The 25,936-nt window shown below is 46.8% G+C and overlaps 1 long non-coding RNA gene across 4 annotated transcripts; it reads left to right on the top strand.

Moving 5' to 3' along the window:
- On the top strand, window positions 1-25,061 carry LOC127492931 (uncharacterized). 4 transcript variants are annotated; one of them, XR_016233553.1, is made up of 3 exons: window positions 3-3,171; window positions 5,889-6,052; window positions 6,225-9,113. It is a non-coding gene; the product is annotated as an uncharacterized LOC127492931 (long non-coding RNA). The 4 variants fall into 4 exon arrangements; XR_016233554.1 differs by lacking the exons at window positions 5,889-6,052; window positions 6,225-9,113 and adding exons at window positions 20,030-20,223; window positions 24,523-25,061 and having other exon boundaries at window positions 4-3,171; XR_016233555.1 differs by lacking the exons at window positions 3-3,171; window positions 5,889-6,052; window positions 6,225-9,113 and adding exons at window positions 18,941-19,159; window positions 20,030-20,223; window positions 24,523-25,061.
- The last annotated feature ends 875 nt before the right edge of the window (window positions 25,062-25,936 follow it).

A 25,936-nucleotide genomic window follows, 5' to 3' on the forward strand; every position in this document is an offset into this window, starting at 1 on the left:
AGTCTGCCACCCAGGCCTCCCCTGAGCAGGGAAGCCCACACTGGCGGGGTGGGGGAGATTCCACAGCCACCTGAGGGTCACATGGCAGGTGAAATCACCAGTACCACCACATGCTAACGTAGGGGAGGCATGACTTAGAAGATCCGCTCCCTGCTACAGACAGGACAACTGGAATTGTGAGATTTTACATGCTTTGAATGCTGACCCCTCCACACACGCTGTGTGCCAATGGGAACTCCCACCAACAGATTCTCACAAATGAATGCCAAATTTAAAGCTACATTTATTTGGGTGGAAAGAAAAGTCTTCAGAATCGGTGCATAGTTTTCTATGGTTTGCACTTTCCGTACTTCGCTCAGTTTTGTTCTTCATGCAGAACAAACCAACCCATTATCTGTCTTCATTAAAGTCTGGCTGATGGAGCAGCAGAAATTCCTGGGGAAAAAGTCAAACCGCTGTCCGCACTGCAATCCCAGGCTCTCAGTGTCCCGGTGGAACGGCAGCCTTTGAATCTGAGGCAGGAACATTCAACTTGGAAGACGAGGAAACAGAGCTGAAGGAAGAAAGGAGCTGTGCTCTGGACGACGGCGTCCCCATTGCCAACCCTGCTGTCACTTGCCGAGTCCGGTTTCAAAGCCAGAGGACTGTTTTCTGGGTTTCTCATTTATGTGGCTTGACACAGTTTCAAAGCACCACATGTTCTTGTGAACCGCAGAGTGCACAAAGACAGTGTGTGTGTGTGTGTGTGTATGTGTGCTATGACTGCCGAATGGAATTCTGAATGAGGATTCTGAACCCTTGCCCATAAGCAAACATCTCGCTAGGTGGGTAACCCAAAGCCTCCTGGGAAAGAACAGGGCATTCGCTAATCCAGACCCTGTGAATCTGTGTCCGACTTGCAAAAAAAGAAAGTGCTGTTTTCCCTCTAGAACTTTCAGTTCTTGCAGCTCCTTTTGTTGCTGTAAAATTATATTCATTAACCGAGCCCCGGGGAAGGCTCCTGTCGCTGAGCAGCAGTTGGGAGTAATCTGTGGAATGAGGCTGCCAGGGAGCCCAGCAGTTGCGCAATCCCAAAGACTCAGAAGTTGGGGTGTAGAGCAGCAGCTCCAGCGGGGCCCTGCACGTCATGGCCACTGCCCTGGTCCCACCTCCTGCGCTTGCAGAGTGCAAGTGACTGGTGCTCCCTCGTCGTCCCCACTGTGTCCTGGACCGTACAACCCCACACAGCCTCCCTACACGAAGCAACCCCACTGCTCAGGCAAAGCTTCCCAGTCAAAACCAGAGACAGGGTTTTGTGAGAGCCTGTGCTCTCCGGCCAGGAAACTGAAAGCGGGGAAACGTGAAAGATCTTCATTCTTTCTTTTTGCAAACTTAATCAAACCCTGAACCTCCATCTGTGTCATCACTTGAACAGAAGAAAATAAATATATGTGAAACCCCCATGAGCAGGGGTTTCGTCCATGCAAGGTAAAAGCTTCGCAGGTGGGGCCAAGGGGAGGTGAGCTGCTAGCTCAGTAGGCGATTGGGGGTGGACAAGTGACACTTCACCCCCGGAGCCCACTGCTGCTGGCTCCAGCTCAGTCCGCCTGTGGCCCCATGGAACTCTTTCTTCCCGCCTGCCTTATGGGTTTCTGGTCCATCTGACCATCCGAGCCGAGGGAGACTGGCTTGGCGCACCTGACTCTCTCCAGCTCACCTGGCGACTCCCACGCATCAGGTCCCTTCTATGGGGCATGAATCTGCTGCTGGATGCAGATGGCAGCTGATAGAGCCCCCCAGTGTGTCCATTCATTAGGCTAGAGATGTAAACCCCGAGGTTGAACGTTCCCTCTTGATTAAACCATAAATTTCGTAGGCTGGGCCAAGAGAAAATTTCCCAGCATCCGAACAAGGTGACCTCAGTGCTGGTCCCAGTGCAAGCTTTCTCGAATGAAGAGCTTCCCCCTGCTCTTCAGACAGGTTTTCAAATCCTGGTAAAGCCACTATGTGTAACTGGCATAGAAACAAAAGCTCAGGTGAGCCATTTCACGAATTCTCATGGTAAATACTCTGAACAAGAACTCTCGCCGGCGGCTTCTTTTTTTTTTTTTTTTTTTTCAAGATGCTCTAGGTTTTCAGTAGAAAAATTAACTATCAAAAAAACACATGAAAGCAACTTCTTTGAGTACATAAACCTCAAAAATACAAAGAAAAAAGTGCTTGGTCTCATCGAAGGCCTAGGACTTTAGCCAACCTTGTGGGACAAACATGCAGACACAGGGGTCACATCTTCAATGATGCACCTGTGACAGCCGGGCTCAGACATCTTGCCCTCAGGGATGAGTCTGTGCCATCCTCTCCCTCACCCCAGCCTTTTGCTGATGGCTCCGGGAAAGACACCACATGCCCACCAACACCTAATAAATGTCCATAGCCAGCGACAGCACACGTGTCCGATGTTACCGGCTGCTGCCACCAGGTCACAGATGCAGGCAGCAGGTGGGTGCTAAGAGCAGCTACGTGAATGTGCACTGCCACAGGCAGGATCCTGATCCTGCAGGACCCACGCTTGCCCAAACCCAGCACCAGGCTGAAGGAAGCCGGCACAGGGCTTCCCTCCCAGACACTCGGGCCCCTCCGCTGGCTCTGGCTGGCTGGGAAGTTACCCCAACAGGACAGTTCACGGTGCAATGTTGCAGATCTGTGGACGTCTCAGCTGCGCAGATGAACAAGGAATTTCGATAAGCATACAGCCTCTGGTTGCTTTTTTAATTCCAAAAGCATACCCATAACCTTGTTATTCAGCATTCGCGACGGGAGAGCAACTTTCTTTCTTTTATGAGTGAATGCTTTCCTTCAGGACCATGGTGGGAATACAGAGATCCCCCCTATTTCTATGAAGGCTCTTGGGGGACTGAGAGGCAGGTTGACACTGGCGCAAAACCCTTCGCAAGGAGGGGGTCGCTTTTCCATCAGATGCACCTCCCGTGCACTCGCTGAGGCCCCTCCGGGGCGCTAACCGAGCTCTCTCAGCACCAAAGCCGACCTGGGTGTTTTGCAACTGGAGATGCAAACGCGCAGCCCAGGGTGAGACTGCTGGAGGACCCGGCACAGCGCTGAAGCCCCGGCCAGCAGCCTTCTGGGGAAGTCTAGCTGTGAGACCGCAAAGAGCCAGAAACACCCGCCTGCGAGGTTGGTTGGTTGCTTTTTGTCCATTTTCCCCCTCCACGGAGGCACTGCTGCGGGGACAGCAAGCACCCGCTCCCTGAGCCAGCAGAGAGGGGCTCCCGCTCAGAATCCCACCACCCCCCTGCCCCGGGGCCGCACTGGGACCTGGCCGCGCTCCGGGGACAGCGCAGTCCCTCCCCGGACGCCGGCGGGGCTGGCGGGCTTCCTTCTCAGCCGTCTTTATTGTCGGGAACACAAAGATCTCCAGGAGACAATGCGCCTCCGACCGAGAGCGAGAAAGAACGAGGAAGGGGGCCCAACGCGGCGCCGGTCTCCGTGGCAACGGGGGCGCAGTGCGCGCCCCGCCTGCGCCCGCATTGTGTGTGTGTGTGTGCGCGGATGTGTGTGTGAGCTCCCGCACCCGCCCCCTGCCCCGCGCTAGCGACCCTCGCCCCAGAGGCGGAGGGCAGAGAGCCCAGCCTGCGGGCAGACTCCAACCAGGGCACCACAACCCCCAGGCAACCCCCCCGGCAACCGTGACCGCTGCGTCCGGGGCTGCGTAGCCAGTCCGCTGGCTGAGCTCGCCGCAGCTCCGGTCTTGCAGCGCACACGTGACTTCGCGGTACAGCAAGCTCTCCGCGTGCTGAATGCTGCGGGGGCACGGGTTAAACGCAGACGAGTGGGGGCTGAAATGAGGAAGGGTCGGTGCGCAGGGCACCTTGGTGTGAGAGAGGTTGGTGGCTCCTGTGTGTGTGCGCACGTGGGGTTGGGGTGGGGGAGAGAGAGAGGAGAGAGAAGGAGGGAGAGAGAGAGAGAGGAGAGAGAGAGGAGAGAGAGAGGAGAGAGAAGGAGGGAGGGAGAGAGAGAGAGAAGAGAGAGAGAGAAGGAGGGAGGGAGAGAGAGGGGAGAGAGAGAAGGAGGGAGGGAGAGAGAGGAGAGAGAGAAGGAGGGAGAGAGAGAGGGTGACGCAGGTCATCCCCACCTGCCTTTGATGGGACTGGAGGTTCCCGTTCAAAGACTGCCAGGTCAGGTGAAACCCCAAGTTTGTCTTCTCTACTTGACAATCCGCCTTTAATTCCGTGCTTTTTCCTAATTCGTTCCGACTTTTAAATTAAAAGGAGGAAATATTTATGAATCTATTACTGAGAGGCTGCCATGCAAAACATTTTAGCACATAAATTCTCATCATTTTACCAAGTGTCAGGGCTTTTTTTTTTTATAAGAGAAAAGGCATATTTCTGAACACTGTTCATAAATCAGCACTAAAATATTTAGTGCTACAAGTTTCTCAGCTTTCAAAGCCACTCGTTGCCTTAAAAGCTTTATAGAACGCTTCAAAGTCTAGCCCTGGCGAAGCTGCATGTCACTCATAGGCAAAGCTCTGACTCCCAGACGCTGGCATTCTGTTTGTAAGTTTTTATTTAGGAGATCTGCAACTCATTTTCTTTTGCAAGATGAAAATGTCAATTTTCATCACTTAAATTCAAACTTGTAAAAAAAACCTAACCTATTTTCATGTCACTGAGTTGCCATCTTACGGTTCTAAAAGGCATCTGGGGAGATACGGCGGGAAGGGAGTTAGTATCAGAGACAGTCATTGCCAGCCTTGGGGAATAGGAAATGTGATTTGCTCAAAAAGCCCAGATCATCTCTGAATCCAGCTTCTCCCTCACTCCATCTTCCTCAGAAACATAATACCTCTTCATCCCCAAGATGCTAAGGCTTGGCACCGGCCTAGGTGGAATTTCTGCTCTCTCACTCCTCGCCCATGCCGACCCCTCCAGCTGAACTGCACAGGGCACACCGAAAGCTTTGCTTCTCCAGTTCCTGAAGGAGCCGCCTCTGCCTACTGGATCCCCACCACTCTGCCTGTACTTCCTTTTCTCCCCCATCCACCACTTTTTTCCTTTTTCTTTCTTTATGAATCTTCCCGAATGAAGAATTCAGAGTGGAGATGCCCGAAAGACCATAGCCCATTTCGCAGTAATTGGCAATAATTGATCAGTGATTAGTGAAGGTTCAGCTCTTCTTCCAAACCCAGTAGAAAGGAACCACCGTTCATCCCTCACTTCCGGGCATTTCTCATTCCCTGAGTTGAGGACCCAGATGTCAACCTTACCCCACGGCTCCCCTGTCTCCTGCCTGGCCCGGACATCTTGTTCCTACAGACACTGATGGCTGAGCGGGGTTTCTGTCTCAGGGGGAGGAAGCATAGTGGAGAATCACAGGACTATGTGTTAGAGCACAGGTGTGCTGAGTAAACCCCCCCCCCGCCCCCCCGTCCAGCACAGATAAGGAAATTAGACCAAGGATCATTAACATAAAGACTTGAAGTTAAAATGCAAGTTGGGAAACCACAAGGTGCTGGGAGAATGAAAAACAGAGGACAAAAACACCATCAGGAGACTGGAGAAAGGACCCAGAGGGTCCTAAAGGAGAATGAGTGGGTGGGATCCAGAGCAGTGCCACGGGGAATTGGGAGTTGAAGACCTCCATTAGGTAGGAAGGTAGACTTCAGCCTGTGTGTGAGAGGGGTTGAAAAGCAAAAATGGGAATTTGTGTGGTTTAAGGGGAGACGAAGCATAGAAGCAGCCTTGGAAGCAGACCGGCATCTGCATCTCCCACGTGTTGCCCAAGTCCAGTCACCTTAGTAGGTTGGTCCTGGCCCTTGCGCACCCCACCTCCTGCAGTGTAGGGGAATCTTCCCTGTCATCTGAAAGTATTAGCTTTTCTTTTGCAAGTACAAGGGCCTCTGATCCAGCTGTCTCTAGCAATACCTTGAGAAGAGGAATAGGAAGATGGTGGTGAGAAATTGAGGCTGCTATTCCGTGGTCCTGTCGTCCAAATGAGAACACCTGGCACGAATGGCAGATGGCACCTTGGAGCTTCTTCCTGCTGATTTCCGGTGGGTCACGCAGCATTTCTGTTACTGTGGCCACGACCTTAAAATCTTCACCATCAACACAGAGAATCCTGAGGCTGGCTGGTCAGAATGGGGATGATTAAAATAAGAAAACATTAAAAATAAAATAAAATGAAATGAAATAAATCATTTTGCTTTTCTGTGTACTTGGTAGAGGCATGCAAATAGCAGACAAGTTAAAACCAGCATCGAAGACCATCCCAAAGTGTGCAGAGAGGGTGGAGGAGGACAGACGCCCATGTGAGCCCCGCGTGCCAAGGCTCACACAGCCGGGGATGCCAAGACTGTAGACATCCCACTCCAACAGCTTCGCCGAGTGACCTTGGCCCTGAGACAATCTCTCCTCTTGAGCCTCTGGGAAATGGTTCTTTCAGGGAGTAGCATCCCATCAGCTGGCAGCAAAACCCCTGGAACAGGAAGCCCCGGAGCTGGCTGACAGCGGCATGGATGGGTTACTGTCCGCCCACCTATGAACCTGAGAACTCTGTTTCACAAATAAGAAGCCAGCTCTCCTCTATGCCTGTCTCCTGTCCTACCAGCCACAGACTGATAAAAGAGAGCAAACTTCCACTTTGACCCTTCCCTGGAGGACCTTGAGGTCAAGTTTTCTTTATAAACATCTGCACCAGAGCTCCTGTTCTTCTCAGGTAGGGCCCTCATGATCAATGGCCACCTCACCTGTCAGTCACATGGCAAAAGCTTGACCTGCTTGTCCCACAGATCAATTCTTCAGTATTGATTCCACCAGAATCACCAAGGCAAGTATAGACTTAGATTCAAATTCATGCTTCCAAAAAATAAGGGGGCAAAAAGGTTTTTCGATAATCCCAGCTTCCAGGTTACCAAGGTACATGAACACACAGTACTACTTTAAATTTGTAAGTACATTAATGTCTTAATAATGCCTCCATATATATTTACTTCACCTGGCTCATGAATCATTTATTGAGCTAATCTGCATGGCCTCAGAACTTGCATAAAATTCAGTATTATTCCTCCACCTTCATGTAATTGGGATCACATTTTAAACATTTATCAGTGTCTCCGAAGGAACCTCAAAAAGTTCAGGGAAAGATGGAATTAAAAGTTCATTTGGGGGCAAAACTCTTTGAAATCCATGTATAGATATTTTTATAATTAGAATTTTCCATGAACTCTTTGGAGACTCCTCATATACTTGTTAGAATGAAAGGTTTGGCTGCTATCATAGAAACCACAATTGGGAACAGCTTAAATAGGGAGGCAATGTATGCTCCTGTCATAACGTTGTAGTGGATCAGGCTGGGGGTGTGGCACCCCCCTTCTGTCTTGCTGCTGCATTTCCAGAGGTGTTGAGCTTAGCCTTGTCCAGCGCTGGCTTTCATCAAACACAGGTTTCAGGAGCACAGAAAGGAAAGGAATGCCAGACAAGCCTCATGCCTTGAAGGTCACTACCCAGGGTGTCCAACGTGGCTCTGTGCGTGCTCAGTGCACGCTCATGGGCAAAACAAGCTGCCAGGGAACCCTGCAAGCGTGGTCTGCATAGACAGCAAAGTGAAGGTCTGTTCCTAAGATAAGAAGAATGGGCTTAAGGGATGGAACTAACCATCTATACCATGCTTTTTGTTTTTTGTTTTTTGTTTTTGTTTTTTTTTTTTTTTGCTTTTTAGCTTTCCAGCTTCTTACAGCAACATAAGATTTTGCAGTGGAACAATGAGTGGAAGAAGCAGATACTGCTGAGGCAGGAAGGTTGTTCCATTTCCCTTCATCTCCTTTATTAGCATGTCAAGAGCCATGCCTGGTGGACCCAGCCACAGAGCCTCTCAGGAGACTCAGACCTGCCTTCCACTGCGAAGGGATGATCCAGAACATGGTGAGGAGGTAGACAGAGAAAGAGGAGCGTAGCGAGGCAAAGCCTCAGTCTCCAGGCCGTGCTCTGAGAAAGGGAGGAGCTTCCAATGAATGAGGCGGCAAGGGGGGGGGTCTTCCCATGGTCCCCGTGCCCCGATGCTCCCCGCGGAGCTCTGGGAAGAGGTTTTCTGAGCCTTCTTCCTGTGCTTCCCCGCAGCTGCCATGCAATGTGACTTCAAAGGGAAGCCTTCAAGGTTCAGTCTCCAGAGCTCTTCCTCACCCCTTGATGTGCTGACTGGGAGTCAGCAGACTTGCGTATGGCCAGCCAGGGCTGGCACGGGGACCCTCAGCAGCCCCAGGGTGCACGGGCGGGGAGGGCAAGGAAGCAGCCACAGGAAACCTGGCTGGGGCTGGGCAAGCCGGCTCTCTCCCAGCCAAAGAAAGACTGCCAGGGAGTATTCATGTTTTTCAAAAGTGTCCTAGAGAGAAAAGACAATTACAGCTTTCTCCCTTTCTCCCAATAATTAAAAAGAAAAGGGGATTTTTAAAACAAAACCTGGTTCTGAACAAAAGTGCACTGTAGTTTCATATAATGCATTCCACAAGGTAAAGTGAGCTCACACCAAAAGTTTATGGAAACAGAAAGAATGCCACCCATCAATTCCAAAATCTTATAATAAAACTTTTCTTATAAAAGTAAAAAAAAAAAAAAAACTTTTCTTGCCTGATAAAAAAGAACAAAAACTCCAGAAGCCCACAAAAAACTCTTGAAATGAGTGCAATTAAAAACACATATATTTTCAAATGTAGTGTGACCCTGGGATCATTACTAAGCACTTGTATTTTTGTGATTGTTTCTTTCCTCTGTTGTTCCCTGCTTTTCAATATATGCGAATTCCATTTGTAAGATATAAAAAACACAGTTTTTAGTCATCTCTGCAGTAGAAACGAAACCATTCAGACATGGGTATCACTTCATCACATCCTCTGTCCCTATTCCAGCTTCAAAATTTATTATGTATGTATGTATGTATTTGAGAGAGAGAGAGAGAGAGAGAAAGACAAAGAGAGAGAGAGAGAGAGAGAGAGGAAGAGAGAGAGCACTTCCATTACTGCTTTATTCCACAAATGTCAGCAAGAGACAGAGGACCAAAGCCAGGCACCAGGAATTCAATACAGTTCTCTCAAATGAGTAGCAGAGAACCAATTACCCAAGCGAGCTACAACTGATGCCTCTCAGGACTTACGTTAGCAGGAAGCTGGAATCAGGAGCCAGAGTTGGAGCTGGGAGTCCACCCCAAGTGTGCCATCACAGACAGCAGGTGCTCTAACCATCATCAGCAGTTCCTTGATGAAGTCACCTTGCTCAAACAGGTATCACTGGATGCAACTTGGCCAACCCTCTTTGTTAACATCTTGTCTGCAACAGTACTGACCCATGTACCTCGTGCTCCTCCTATTTTTCCACATTCTCTTCCTCCTGCTCTTTCTCCTCTTTTTGTGGAGGTTCTGCATGGACCCATCTTTGATGGCTTTCTTGTATCTCTTGCTGCTTCCATGACACACAGGTGTATGAGTGACAACATCTCTGTCTAAGTCCTGGAGTCTTGGGATACATCCGTTAGGAACACTGCATGGAATCCTAGGTAGCAGTATCTCCAGTATTGTTACTTTCCCTGAATTGCTCTCTTAAGTGATGAAACAGTTAACGTTCACACCAGCAGTGTACCAGGATACCTTACTGCTTCATCTGGGCCATGTCAGGTTATCAGGTGGCAAACTGCATTTCATCATTGCTTCAATCTTCAAATCGAAAGTTTGAACATTCTCTTATTTGTAGTGGGCATTTAGATTTCCTGTTATTTTTTAAGTATATTTTTCAGTATCTTCTGCTTGTGTAGTTTGCTTCATTTAAAAATATATATTTATTTATTTGAGAGGTATAATCATAGACAGAGAGAGGAAAGACAGAGAGAAAGTCTTCCATCCACTGGTTCACTCCCCGAATGGCCACAATGGCCGAGGCTTGGCCCATCTGAAGCCAGGAGCCAAGAGCTTCCTCCGGATCTCCCACATGGGCTCGGGGCCCCAAGCAGTTGAGTCATCCTCTGCTGCTTTGCCAGGTCATAGCAGAGAGCTGGATCTGAAGAGAAGCAGCCGGGACATGAACCAGTGCCCATATGGGACGCCTGTTCTACAGGCAGAGGCTTAGCTTAGTAGGCCACAGCACTGGCCCCTTATATTTTTTTTAATCTCCTGTTTTTAAAAACTTCCTGCTTGTGTAGTTGCTTTATTTATTTATTTATTTACTTATTTATTTTGCCAGTGAGAGAGACAGAGAGAAAGTTATAGACAGTGAGAAAGAGACAGAGAGAAAGGTCTTCCTTCTGTTGGTTCACTCCCCTAATGGCTGCTACAGCCGGCACTGCGCCAATCCAAAGCCAGGAGCCGGGTACTTCCTCCCAGTCTCCCATGCAGGTGCAGGGACCCAAGCACTTGGGCCATCCTCCACTGCCCTCCCGGGCCACAGCAGAGAGCTGGACTGGAAGAGGAGCAACCGGGACTAGTACCCGGCGCCCCAGCTGGGACTAGAACCAATGGTGCCGGCGCCACAGGCAGAGGATTAGCCAAGTGAACCACAGTGCTGGCCTGTAGTTGCTTTATTTTTGACTGGTTCACATGTCCTTTTAAATTGTTGAGTTTCATTGCATGCTTTGGATGCAAAACTTTAGGTTCTCTACCTTTGCAAACATCTTCTTCCAGTCTCCATCTTTTTAAAGCCATCTCTGTGGAGAGGAGCTTTAATTTTAGTAGTCAGTGTATCAGTCTTTCCATTTTAAGGTTTGTGCTCTGTATATCACATTTAAAAGTTCATTTTTACCACAAGACTAAAAATATGGTCTCCTGTTATCTTCTGTAAGTTTTACTGTTTTAATTGATTTGGGTGTACAATGGGAGGTACAAATGCAATCAAACTCTTTGAATTACAATAATAGACAATTGTTCTGTGACGGTGAATTTATACCCTTCTCTCTGCTGTTTCTGAGTTTTGCTTGCATGTAAGTCTAATTCTGGATTCTTCTGTTCCATTCTTTTCCACTCTTCTATTGTTCTAGTCCTATCCATATCAGCTGTCTGTGTGGCTATTGCTTGTGGTGGTCTTCCCTTGTGCAGACACATCTATGGCCAAACGGTACGTGAGAGGCTTGTGTCAGCTCATGAGGATCGAATTGCAGCTCCTTCGTGTTTTTCTTAACCTGATGCTCCAGGACTGTGATCAGCCTGGGATCACTTTCTAAATATTTTTTTCTTTAGAGGGCATCTTCTGAGTTTGAGATTGTAGTTAGAAGAGTTTTTATACAATACATGCTCTCAACATTGCCTAGGTGTTTACTAAAGAACAGTTTCAGATTATTTAGTCCAAAACATTGCTGATATTAAAATTCAATGACTTTCTATTAAATACATAATTTGAGTCTCAACACCTTCATTCCATATATGTATCTGATTTGATATTTTCTGCAAAAGGACCCACAGGAACCTCAAAATCGATGAAATTTCTCGTTTTCCTTGCAAGATAACGTTCTGGTGAGAACATCACTATCTGTCATACACGTGGCTCAGCACTTCTATCTAGAGCACTTGCTGTGTGTAACCATTACCTCTGAGTCTTCCTTTCTTGCCTCTGAAGCCACTGCATTGCCAATGGACATGTAATTAACTCTGAGATGTCCAGTGTGGTTACTTCCTTCCATTCCCAGGCGATAATCCTCATGGCACACCAGTGCTTCTCACCCAGACCACTGGCGTAGCCTTGGCCTCAAGATGCCTCTCTCCACTCATCCCACTGCCTGTGGCCATGTGAATCCTTCTGAAGTGGTTTAAACCCCATCCATTCTACCTACATTGTTAAACATCTTTGTTGTTTGTGAAAAAAAAAAAATCCAGACTTTTCAACGTGGAATTTAAACCCCTCCATGATCTGATTCCAGCCTCCCTTTGAGTCTAATTCTCAAGATTCTTCCTCAGATATCTCCCCATGAAGCAACATTTCTACATCCATGCTTTCCTAGGGGAAGAATACAGAAGAGGTCTGGAATTAAGAGTTTGGGTTCAAATGTTTGTCTTCCCTGATACATAATTTGAACAAGACAACTTTTCCATCTAAGCCTCAACAGGCTGTGTTTTGAAGATACAGCAGATACAATTTGCTGGTAGACTGGAAAAAAAGGTATAAGACAAAATAGGATTCAAAGATGAGTGTAGGTTTACAATCTGAGATACAGGATGGACAGAGTTACCGTTGAATGACATGAGAACTGGAAAAACCCGTGGACGCTGTGGATTACCAGCCACTGCCTTCAGCACCAGCATTCATATGGGTGCCAGTTTGAGTCCCAGCTGTTCCACTTCTGATCCAGCTCTCTGTTTATGGTTTGGGAAAGCAGCAGAAGATGGCCCAATGTGCTTGGGCCCCTGCACCCACATGTGAGACCTGGAAAAAGCTGCTGGCTCCTGGTTTCAGATGGGCCCAGCTCTAGCCATTGCAGCCATTTGGGGAGTGAACCAGCAGATGGAAGATCTCTGTCTCTGTCTCTCCCCCTCTTTTCTCTGTAACTCTGCCTTTCGAATAAGATAAATAAATCTTAAAAAAAGAAAGAGAAAGAAATTAAGAAAAAGAAAGAAAGAGAGAGAGAGAGGCAGGGAGGGAACGAAGGAGGGAGGGAAGAAGGAAGGAAGGAAGGAAGGAAAGAAGGAAGGAAGGAAGGAAGGAAGGAAGGAAGGAAGGAAGGAAACTATAAAGGGTGGAGACAAGAGTAGGAACTCGGTTTTGAACACGGGCAGTGGGATGTCCATTGACACTCATCCTTCAAGTTCCAGCTTGAACATTATCTCCTCAGGGGATCTGCGATGGATCTGCCTTCCACGCTGGTGCGAATCCTCTCTCCTCTGGTACCTCTTGTGCCTTATACTACAGTTGGTGTGCCTGCTCTTTTCCTCTGTGAGACAACAATCCTGCTAATCAAAGGACTCACATCTCATCCATTTCACCTGGATCACAATCGAGAAATGATCCCTTCCAAATCTTAGGGCTAAATACTCGTTAATATGATAATAATCATGGTGCCCCAGAATGGTTGTGGGAAAATGGAGTTAAAAGATAAATAAAAAACATAATCTCTCAACATAAGCTCCATCAAGTTCTAGATACTCTTGTAAACAATCATATCCATCATCTAGTCCATTCCTAAGGGATTTTAAGCATGTTACTACAGTCATTTTTTTTTCATTTTTAATTTAAAAAAGTTTTTAAAATGCCCTTAAAGATTTTCCGATTAGGATACAAAAGACATCAGAAGGAGACAATCCAGACTGTAAGGTGGAAACATGATGATTTCACTTAAAACCCTCGGTCTTAGGGTGCACGAACAGGAGCACAGTTATGGTGGAGGAGGGCTTCCTGGAGAAGCTGTCCTAGCACTTTTCTGCTAGAGCTTTGGCTAATGTTTTCAAAGCACTCTCACAACAGGCAGACGCTATCATTCTTCAGCTCTGCTGAAAACCAACAGGAAAAAAGTCTTGAGCATCCAAAAAACCGTGCCGGTGACCTTTGCTCTAGACTGGTCCACTTTTGCTTAGACTGGATCACTTCCACCTCTTGGGACCCATAGCTTTGATTGTGTTTTGTCTTTAGGATAGCACTGGTAAAGCTGGTGTCATCTCCTGTTTCGGTTCTTCAAGGAAATACTTCAGTATCTCGATTCCATTTGTGGCAAATTCCCAGTGAAAGCTATGCTGATCTAAGTGCAGCAGTTTGGCACCCATTGAGCAGAAAGCTTGTCCCACTTTAATTCTCAATCAGAACTGAGATGTCTACGGGGTTGCTATTGTTTTTGCTGCCAATTGTCAGTCTCCTTCAGATAGGGTATGGACAAGGTGCTTTTTTTTCTTCACTGATATGGATGGTCTGCTGATGCAGGTTCACCTTCAACATTGTCTCATTCCTTCTTAAAGTCATTTGTCCACTTAGGAAGTGCCGATTTCTTTGGGGCATTGTCCCCCTAAGCTTTGCATAAGGTATCAGTGGTTTCACTATTCTTCCACCAATCTTCCCAGCAATTTAATGTTTTTCTTTGTTTCAATTTTACCAGAATTATGCTGTGCTGATTGGTGCTCTTTTATAACTGGTATCTTATTTCTGTTGGTACTGCAAATAGACCCTGTTCAGACATAATGTACCCAGTTTGTATGAGTTCATTAGTACACAAAATTTCAGATATATGCATAGCTTTTTCAAAGTATGTATTTTCCATGAACTTTTAAAAACTCCACAGGTATATTGGAGATGACATATTATCCAAGCAAATAAACATGAGAAGGTAAATGAATAAACGTTTCACAAATGTGTATGTAACACACGCCATATACATTAAACTATCTAAAAATATGCCATTCTAATAGCATGTATGATGAGTCCCAGGAAAAACAGACATGCCATACAGAAAACCTTAAATCTGTCATCTTACTATAACTTCACCACATGTATCTATTCACATTGAAACATTGCATTAGTGAAAAGTCTGACATCCCTTTTATTAGTTCCTCAAAATGTGTCATATTGCCTGGATAGGCTCAGCAAAGAGAAAACAAGCTTCAAACAGGCAAGGAGTAGGATCTCAGTAATACTGGGGTCTACTGGCCACGCAGAGTTAGGTGGGACGGTGCAACCATGTGTGCTGTGTCAGACCTGCGCAGGAAGAGCCCACGTTTGTCTGTCTGCTCGCTTAATTGACTGCTTGGCTAATCAAGGTGTTCTGAGAAGCAGCTGTTCTTCTGCCCCACAAGTTAACCTTAGTTGACTTCCGAAGGCCCTGGAGAGTTGCTGAAGAATGCTTAGGTCTCTGGGCCCCGCCCTGGACCTCCTCTCTCCCAGAAAGAGGAGCAGGCATCAGCTTTAAACCAGCTCTACAGGTGACCGGAGAGCACTTCTGTGTAGCGCTGAGCTCTGCCGCCCAGCAGCCAGGTGCCCTCCAAGGGCGCCCAAGCCCTCAGAATCAGTGTCTTTGTCCTTGCAGCGAGGATTTTATGCCTCCAAGGGCTGTCCTGGAGATCAGAAGTGACGGATGCAGAGGTCTTAGGACTGTACCTGGGCTCGTCGCACACTGCAGCTATTTCTCTGTACAGACTGGAATCACAGCTTTAATTACTGATCATTGGGGAATCTATTTCTATAGCAGAGCCCTACATGACTGAGTCCTGCTTCCCTCTCGAGCTCACGTCTTACATCCCTCTGTCTTTCTCACTCCAGCAAAGCCCTCTGGCCCTCCTGTCTTCAAGCACAACACACCCCGTGCCACCTGAGAGATGGCTCGGCCACAGCTTCCCCACTCAGCCTGGGCTCCCTCTTTGTACTTTGGTTGGGACCCCTGAGAGTCTCCCCTTGCCCTTGCACACTGATGTGGCCACCATAATATTCTGTCACCTTGGGGACCGCAGGTGCCCTCTCACAGTCCCTCATGTCCCCTGACATTCATATTATACTGATTTATTTCCTAACAGAAGCTATGCCAGCAGGGGGCCCTTGTCTGTCCTGGTCTCTGCTTTGACCCCAATTCCCAACACTGAAGTAGAGCAGGCACTAAATGGGCATTTGCAGACTAAATGAAGAATCTTGAAAACCAAATACTGCTCAGCCATAGCAAATTCACACCTAAAGTCTGGTCTTACACTCAGCCCTCAAACTCTGATTATAAATCAAAAACCCACATTACAAATTCCAAGCATAGGGAATCCCTCCATCAACATAAAGAGAAACCCATCAGTGTTCAACAGCTCAGCCAATCCCCTTTGCCAACAATAATAATTCTGGAGTTAGAGAAGGGCAAAGACCCTAGAGGAAGCAGTGAAGAGAAAGTGCCGCCTCGTTTTCTTCCTTCCTTTTCAGCTTCCCTGTGTCTCCTCCCCTTTCTCCCACATAGTCCTATTTTTGTGCACTGGAGTGACGCTGACACGCCCAGCATGACTTGCACAGTGCCCTTGACATATCGACAGTGGTCCCTTGCTCAGGGGCAGGGTGATGGTGTGAGGAGGGTGCAAGGAAGAGGGGGTGCTGTGGGATGTCCCACGCTGCCAATGCCCATGGAGACCTAGCTGTGAACTTCTGGTGGCCTGGCTCAGGAAACCACTCTCCCCAAGCCCACGCAGCAGTCCGATACGTGGTAACTGGGGGAATATGGCCATTTCCTTGGAGAGACCTGGAGACCCCTTTGGAGACGGCATCGTCACACAGCCCTGTAAGACAGCAGGAGGCTCAGGCTTGGGGTTCTCCCACTGGAGGCCAGCAAGGACACGGAGATTCAACCCATGAAGACTTAACCCACCAAGCTCCTTTGCCTCCTGGAGCTAGGGGAGAAAGAGAAGAAAATCACCTTCAAAAAGTGTCCCCTTCCTTCCTCTCTCTCTCGCTCTCGCTCTCGTTCTCTCTCTCTGATTCTCTCATTTTGCTTCACTGTGCTTATACATGTTGAGTAATCAGACATGCTCTAAAGCCCCTCACTGTTAACACCCATTTCAGTAGGCACATTCCCAAGGGAACACTGGGCACCTGGGGCACACAGGAAGTCATGGTCTTGATGCCGGGCTGGTCTTCTGTTCAAATGAGGCCTCTTTAGCAATGCAAGCTTTCAGTTGAGCTCTGGGCATGAGCAATGTTATATTTGTTTCTTTCTTTAAGGTTTTCTTTTTTAATTGACTTTTTGTCAGCTTCATTCTTAACTACTTTTTTTTTTTCAGACACATCAGTCTTTCCCAAATGACTCTTTTTTCTAAATGATTTGCTTTTCTGGAAGTACTTCCTGTCTTTTCAATGTGCTGTTTACCTATTCTTTCTTTTATATGTGTTTCTTTTATGCTTTTCCCTGGTTTGTTATAAAACTTCCTTTTCTCTTTACTGGCTTTGTTATTGTCTGCTTTTAAAGCATTTCTGGGGCCTTTAAAAGAATAAACCTGAGTGTTGCATAGAATTTCATATATAATTATGCTCTAGTAGCAGGTGCTGTGTGATCAGTGTGGAGGTTGGGCCCAGCAAGGAGGACAAAGACCCACCGTTGGGCCATGTATGTTACGTCTTCCTTGCACATGGGCCCTATATGCAGTTCTGTCAATGAAGAGGAAGTGGCAGGAATTCAAAAGGCAACACTGAGAAATATCACTTTTCAGGTAGGCGTTAGTGGTTCATTGGTGAGTGAAGCGGTGCAGGAGGATAAAGCAGGGCAAGTAGATCGTTGATCCTAACACACATGGCTGAGCCTGTGCATATGCTGACCTAATGTAACAGCTAACTCCAACACATATGCTGACACTAACACACAAGGCTGACCCTATGTATATGTTGACACTAATGTTCATGGCTGACCCTAACACATATGCTGACACTAACGCATATGGCTGACCCTAATGCATATGCTGACACTCACGCATATGGCTGACTCTAACACATATGCTGACACTAACACGCATGGCTAACCCTAACGTATATGCTGACACTAACACATATGGCTGACCCTAACACATATGCTGACACTAACACATATGCTGACCCTAATGTAATAGCTAACTCTGACATATATGCTGATGTTAATGCACGTGGCTGACCCTAACACATATGCTGACACTAACACACATGGCTGACCTTAACTCATATGCTGACACTAATGCACATGGCTGACCCAAATGTGCATGGACAACCTGAATGCATATGGCTGACCCTAATGCCTACAGTTGGCCCTACTGTATTAGCTAGCTCCTATGAAGACCGTTGATACTAATTCAGACAGTTGATTCCAATGCATTCGGCTGACCCTAAGTGTGGAGTTGCTCCTTATGCATATGGCTGACCCTAAGGCCTTTTGTATATAGTTGAACCTAACGCACGTTGTTGTTCCCAAAGCATGTAGCTGACCATAATGCATATAACTGATGCTAATCCATACAGCTGATCCTAATGTATACTCAACTCTAAAAGCAGACAAAGAAGCCAATTGTTGCTAAATAAACTACAGCACAAAGCAAAGGACCACAGAAGTAAATCCCAGCTCCTTACCACTGAACTGCCACCGTGGAAAACTCTGTACTGCCCTGGCATGCAAACAAGCAAGCGGTTTTTAAATTCCTTCAAATGGAGGACAAATGAGGCAAGTGGCGACCATCTGGAACTTACCAAGGCCTCTTCAAAACCGTTGCCAGGCAGAATAACTGTGACCCGACAGAGCCAGGTCTGGCCATGGAACCCGCCAGCCATCCAGCTCTGCGTTTCATGTGTTGTGGGAAAAAACGCTTCCTTCCTAGCAAGGGTGGCTGCTGTCAGTGCCAAGTGACTCGACAGTGGTGAGATCCGCCAAGCGGACACGCTCAAAAGCCACGTTTCCTACCAGCCAACAGTGACCAACTGAGCTTGGGCAAAACAAGGACACAAGCCTGTAGTGCCTGGTTGTTTCTAAGGATTCTAGCCCCATTCTCAAGAGATCACCCCCCACCCCACCCCCACCCCCGTGGCAGGCCTGTAGGATGCCCTCACACTCTCCCTCAAAATTCAGCCAAGTTGACGGAAACTTGGCCCGTGAGTCCCTCTCTTGCCTGGAACCACATTAGAGAGTCTATTTTCCCTTAAGAGACAATTCCAGCATGTCAAATCTTCATGGCTCACTGTATCAAATCCTATTTCCAAAAGTAAAATGCCCTCTACTTGCCTTCTCCAGAGTTAACAAAAACTGATATATTTAGGCTGCAACACGACTCATGCAATATTTCTTAAAAGATATATAAATGTGACAAAATGAAACTATGATTATAGAAATTAATCTGGGTGCTTGAAATGGAGATCGACTGTGAAATGCAGAGGCAATTTCTTACAGGATAAAATGAGGCAGGTTTCTAAAATGCAGGATGAAGCATTACTTGGGAGAAGACCTTTGGTTCTCAATACTTGATTTTGGTGTTGTCAGAATAACCAGTAATGACTTGTGTTTAAATAAAGCAAACTATGCGTTTCTTTCAGTTCAGTTCAGCTAACAATTCTTGTACATCTACCCTGTTATAGGTTCTGGGAAAGGCTGTTAATATCTATTGTTGATTCTGCAAATGACAGAGGCAGTAGACACTGCACAGGAAAACACAGCAATTCAGAGAGGCTTATCATTTGCCTGTGGTCGCATGGATACCTTGTGGACTTGCCAAGATTGGTCCAGCTCTCCCAGAGAGGTGTGCCATTCTCTTTCGTAACCACTGTGGCTCCAGGACCTCACCCAGCACCCTAAGAATTCACAGAGTTCAGATACAGAAAGCTTTCTAAGTAAACAAAAATAAATGATTATTATAGGCTTTGTTTTTGAAGTCCACATAAAGTCCTGTGAAAGCAGAAATATTAACAGCTATCTACGAATTACAGTGGAAAATACTTCCTCACATTCCGTGATTGGTGGTGGTAGTTGTCTTTGTTTCGGCTGCCAGCACAGAATAACACAGAGCAGCTTATCAACAACAGCAACTGATTTCCCACTGTGCTGGAAGCACCAGCTGTCTTGGTGTCTGGTGAGGGCCTGTTGTTCATGGACAATTGTCTTCTTCCTCTAACTTCATGGTGAGAAGGGGTGAGGATTCTCCCCAGACTTCTTGTGGGAGGGCTGCACCTTACTCACTTCCTGACACAACCACTTTGGGACTAGAAGTTCTATATGCTAATTTTGAGAGGACATAAACATTCAGCCATCACTTGGACTAATATTGGCTTCTTACTTTGATTTGTGTTTTGGAAAGGGACAGCCACATGCCCTACCCCATGGATTGGCCACAGGGCAGGCATTTGCAGGCAGCCTAACCTCTATGCTGTCCTCGCCTGCACAGGCCATTTGGGGCTTTAACTGCCACATAAACTGACAACATTCACCAGGGGACAGAAACTCCACAGCATTTGGAGACCCTTCCCGGTGAAGCCGTGGAATTATGCCCTGCTCAGAGCCCAAGAGAGCCCATGCTCCATTTACAGAAGTAAAATAAAGGCACAAAGTTTGTTTTGAAATGATGCTGAACTTGTTGCCATGAAACTATTAATAACATTACTTATTTTTCCAGTACCTTACAGGTACAGCTTCCAAGGCAGTCAACTGTCTGGCCATAAAGCGTGATGGAGCATGTAACAATTACGTAATGGCTGCAGAGACCTAACAGATACGACTTAGTATCTTTTATATCCTACCACCGGAGGATACAATAAAAGCAAGATTTAAATATGTGTCAATAAAGCTGATACGGCACCAGCAGAACAGGTGAGTTTCAAGGTCTTTTAAGCATAGCGCCACTGACAGGCATCAGAAGGGAAGAAGGAGTGGGGGGGGGGAGCAGAGGGAGTAGAAGAGAAAAATGAAAACCCATTTGTTGTACGGCAGGCACCAAGCAAAAGCACACCTGCCACAGCCAGCAATAGCCAGGCGCCCCATGCTGAATTCAGGCCAGGAAGATGGGGGTTCCTGCTGTCTGTGCACAATGTCCCACACCACCACCACCACCCCCCATCCTGGCACGCACACTGACTACTCCTGCACGTCTGGCCCACGTGGTCTGCATTTCTACCTGTAGGTAACCCTCACCCTGTCTCTTCATTTTCCTTCAGAAATGAAGGCTCATTGCTGCTTCACTCCATCTCCATTTGAGACCTATCTTATTATCTTTTTCTTTCATTTTCCCTACAATCATCAGACTCCCTTTACCCAAGTGTACCTCTTTTATCTAAGCAAGCTGACTTTTCTCCTACTTGTTGTGATCAAGGCTGGAAGGCAAGATGTCGTGTCTAATGTATGAGGTGATGTTTTAGCTGGCTTTTACTGACACACTGAGAATCAGCAAAGCACAGAAACTCCCTGTAAGTAAACCCAGGGCAGCCTCAACCTGGTCTAGGCTGGGTGATGCTACACAAGGAATAAAGAGAAAGAAGAAAGAGAGGAGAGGACACAGGCAGAGAGAACAATATCGGCGCTATGTTTCTCCTGACGCTTTACTTTCTACCAAACCTTTTCTCAACACTCTTTACGATTTTGCCCTTGTTAGAAGGAGCGTGTCCAAGTCACACTCCATTCCACTAAAAATGGAAGTGGTGCAGAAGTAGCCCCTTGTTATCAACCAGCCTGTGACCTGCCACCCACTCACACCCAAGCAAGAGAGCAGAGAAAGTTCTGCAGTGAGGCTGTGAACAGCTTACTCACACACACCAAGCCACGCGGGGACTGCCCCTTGAGCAGCTGGAACTCATGTGGTTCCAAAGAGGTTGGTTGCAGCTTGCTCCTTTCTGCTTTGTTCTCCGTGTGAGATTTGTGTTATGTGGGGAGAGCTTTTCCCCTGGGGCCAGATGCCAGTGGGATGGGAGGGGACGGGCAGAATCAGAATTCAGGCTGGCTTTGGAATGAAGGGGAAAATGTGAGGGTGCATTTAGGAGAAAACCATTTCCTGTTTCTTAAGACCCTGTCAAGAGGGAGAGAGAGAGTTTTCTGTACACCATGATTTTACAGTGAGAAAATCATCTCAAATTTCCAAAGTGTTAGCTGGAGTTGATTTGTACACAGGCACAAAGCTACAGAGCCCACGTGGGGGCCATAGCCCTACACTGGAGAGATACGTTAAAGAAAAACTTCTTAAAACTTTGGGAGTTCCATGTCCCACTGAGCCTCATGGAGCACAGCTCTCGGGCCAACCACGTGAGAGGTGCTGGTGCATATGAAGCCAAGTGAAGGTTGAGGCTAGCCCTTCTCTGCTTCCACTCAGTCACCCAGAAGCTGGGCAGGGTCTTGTCAAGGAGCATCAGTTGCTTTTGTGAGGAACTGCAAAGAGCTACATGGAACAGCAACCCTCACACAGCAGCTGAAATGTACAGGAGCTTACCCAGCGTGCACCGTGGGGGGTGTGGCCACCCCATGAACTCCCTGGGATCTCAGTGTCTAACTCAGTCTTTCTCCAGGTGTGGCTCCAACCAGAGCTGCACTTGGACTTTTGTTGGCCCTATGAACTTTTGCCTTCATGGATCCTTTAAAAAGTTATCAGTAATATTTTATGGTTACATTGGTATTTTACTATTGTATTAATATTTTTTACTTCAAGGTTTATTATTTTCCATATGATTTCAAAAGGAGGTAAAATATTTTTAATGAACACTGAAAGTACTAAGGATACCAGGCTGTATGCCTTCTGGATAAGTCAACCCTGGCTCCGGCCATCACATCTGCGTTCCAGACATCAGAGGAGAATGCACAGAAGGAATGAAGAGCACATCTCCCTGCTGAGTCAGAGCTCATTATACCCCAGCCTAGAAGTCTCCAGTTGCTTAGCCAGAGCTTAGTCGAATGATCATGCATGGTGGCAAAGGAGCCTGGGAATTGTAGTCTTTATAGTAAGCATCCAGCATCCAGCTGATTGTTAAATGGGCAAGGAGCAGAAGCTGTCACCTTTGCCAAAGGAAATAGCTGAATAACTCTTAAATGACCAGAAGTGGCACATACCCAGTGAGGAATGACTAATGCATGCTTGATTTTTAATGTCGGATTCAAGGTTCCTTCCAAGGCAGCTCAGAGATGGAAAACATGCGTATGCATCTCTCCTGCTTGTTTACGCCTGTGGGACAGGAGCTTAGTTTCATTTGAGCATGGACTTTTGTGCAGAGTATTTTCCCCACCATCCATGTTCACCTTTTATCCTACAATCCTGCTGCTTACAGTCCTCTCCTCACCTAACATCAAGGTCCCACTCAATGCCCTGCTTCCCTACCATCTGACCTAACCGCTCCTAGCATTCCCCCTCTGCCCATTCCCGCAGGCCAGGGGAACTGCTTCCCCATGGCTCCTTGCCGAACACCTTGTCAATGACCTCCAGTAAAACATTTATCTTAGAAACATAATAAGCATACGAGTCACTGAGTGAATAAATAAATGCTAGGTTTTAATTATTTATTCATGTGCCTGTCTCCTACCCTCAGCCCAGGAACTCTGAGCACAGTGTTGTTCTCAGATCTCTCTCTCTCTCTCTCTCTGTCTTCAGCAACTAAGAGTGTTTGGCACGCAATAAGTCTTTAATAAGTGGTTGCTGAATGATAAAACAGAATTCCAGTAGCTGACAAAAAAATAATTCTTCCTGCTGAAACTGTTGACAAGCAAACATGCATTGTTCTCTCTCAGCCTTCACATTCTTGCTACAGAGAGAATTCCAGGTGGAAGCAGCCCCACCACTGAGAGCAGGCCCACCTGTGGTGGCTAACACCCAAATGCATGCTCACGGCCATCCCAGAAACAATTTGGCCAGGTCGTATGGCTTCCAGCAATGCAAAGCTTTTTGGAATTAAGGTGAAATATGAAAATAATGAAGGAGAAGTTTTAAAGCACTCAGAGGGAAAACTATCATTTTCCTTAAAATACATGCTTGGATATTTTTCCTAGACAGTGTTGGAAGAGACCCTACTGTCATGATGCAGAGGCTAGCATCAAGAACATCTCAGTCCAAGCAAACCCCGTCATAGCAACATGGATTTATAGCCAAGGGGAATTAAGTACCTACCCCAGTGACCAGCACAAAAAAAGGTGCTTGACTAAACCAACAAATAAGTGGCAATCAAAAATTTTTAAAGAAATATTTTAATTTTTCAAAAGAACTCACAATAGAATTCTTTTATCAGGCCACTTGGTAACAATTTAAGGGATTTGGTTTCTAAAACTCTAATTTACACTTACTTTTCAGTACACCCAGTTCTTGAAGCCAGTTATGATTCTAGGTGGGTGTGTGAGAGCCCTAATTACCTTTTTATGCCTGCATGACAGACTGAAGGGTGATGGTGTTAACCAGTCCCAAACTCCAGGTGGTGTCCAGGGACACAAGAAAGGCAGGCATGCGTTGGGAATGTCCGTCAGCAGCAGCTCACAGGGAACGCGTGCATTGAAACTAAGAGGTAGGACATGACAGAAAGCACAGGGCCCGCAGAGGATTCCACTTCACCCAGAGTGACGTGGTCATCAAGTTGTAAGGAAGACCTCATTAAGCTACAAACACCAGAGAAATGCAAACACATGCCAAAATTAATTGTTCCTGGCGATGAGCTAGGGCACGCCAATGCACATTCACAATATGTGGCAGACCTAGCTTTAGGATGAAGGAGTGTTGACTCTGAGCTGCAGGAGCCAGGCTCCTGTTCTTTGCTGGACTCAGAGCCCGTTCCCTCCTTGAACACTACCAACATCCACGAACACCCTCAACTCGCCAGGCAAGACCAGGGCTCAGTGTGCTTGGTTTTCCAAGCTCTTCTTTTAGGGCGACAATGGGAAATTTGTTTGAAATTGTCAATTCAGTGAAACTCTGTAACTTCAACCTAAAAGCTAATAGTCCTGACTCAAAATTCTCTTCTCTCCTGGTAGCTTCCCTTCAATCACTCCTCTGAACCCAAGGACACTTGAGTGTTCTTTTCCCTCAGCGCTTCCCTCTTCCCACTGGTTATCCACCTGCACTGTTGTTGTTGAACCATGGCGCCTGGCAAAGTTTGGTTATGCTTTTCTCCGGCGTCGATTAAACCTCTCAATCTTTGTTTTGACTTCCAGGCAACTCCAAGTCCTCTGGGTTTCTCGGTTCTCTGTTAGACCCTTTGTTAGAGAGAGGATGTTCCAGAACCTCCAGCTGTGTTCTTTGCACCATGTTTGGGTAGATGAACGTCACAAGGCTATCAGCAAATCCAGCTAAAACTTCTGCCCTTCTACCATCTATACTGGAAATCTATGGTTCTGGGGCTCCCCAGCTGCACCCTGAAATGGAAGGTACACCCTAAAGGAGAAGCCTCCTGCTTCTGCTCCAGGATTCAGCGATGAGGAGCATGGGGTGAAGGCTTTCTGGAACGTGTAGAGCACTGCTCCTCCAGCTCCTTCCTTCAACACTCCCAAGCCAGCCTCATTTTCAAGTCGCACTTCCATGTGGGGAGGAAAAATGACAATGCCATCCAATCTTCCTCCTTCCTCTTAAGCATTTAGTATAAATCTGTGCACAGTGTTTCAAGCTTAGTCCTTCATATTCAATCTTGACATCCTTAACTTCCCCCAAAACTCCTATTATTTTCTCAATAAAATCTGTTTATTGTAAATCAGAATGAGTTTGGTTTTCAGACTATTGCTCCTGTCAGTTGTTCAAGAAATCCTCCAGGCAGAAATTAAATTTCCCTCTTTGTTCCTCTCCCTGAGACTGCTGCATTGCTCCTAGAAATAATGGGAAAGAGGAGAGGTAAAAAGGTTTGGAAAAACTAATAATTTAATATCAAGTCAATATCATTAATTATGGGCACTTAGGAGCCAACTTGTTATCACCCAGTTCATATGCTCTTATTCAGATTTTTGTTGTATGTGTTCTTTTTTTCTTAGGAAAACTCCTATATGGGAGGTGATCAATGGTTTGTCTTATTAACCCTCGCGGACACTGTTGGTTAATTCATACACTTGCTACCTCATAAAAGACCTTGCCTCACACCAGCCAAGACCCAGCAGTGATAGACTTTAAGCTTCTTAAAGGCACAGATCGTGCCTCTGGCTTTCTCTCGTGTGTTGCAGCACTGTCACAGAGCTTAGTGCCATACGTACTCTTCTGCCTACAGCTAATGAAACATAACTTTGTTGCTCATTTCCTCTTCAGCAGTGAATCAGATAGAGGAAATCAGTGGCAGTCAGTGGAGGACAGGTGGAAGAGCAGGATGATAGTCCAGTTTTTCAGTATTCAGTGAGTTGTTTTGCATGGAGAAATGCTGTGCAGACTGAAGCAGCACAGGAGGGAGAATCAGTAAGGATGCATGAAAACCACTGTTGTGGGCCGGCACCACGGCTCAGTAGGGTAATCCTCCGCCTTGCGGCGCCAGCACACCGGGTTCTAGTCCCGGTTGGGGTGCCGGATTCTGTCCCAGTTGCCCCTCTTCCAGGCCAGCTCTCTGCTGTGGCCAGGGAGTGCAGTGGAGGATGGCCCAGGTGCTTGGGCCCT

Source organism: Oryctolagus cuniculus, chromosome 5, assembly GCF_051225735.1.
Source record: "Oryctolagus cuniculus isolate XC-2025 breed Fujian yellow rabbit chromosome 5, ASM5122573v1, whole genome shotgun sequence".
In the NCBI taxonomy this organism is placed as follows: domain Eukaryota; kingdom Metazoa; phylum Chordata; class Mammalia; order Lagomorpha; family Leporidae; genus Oryctolagus; species Oryctolagus cuniculus.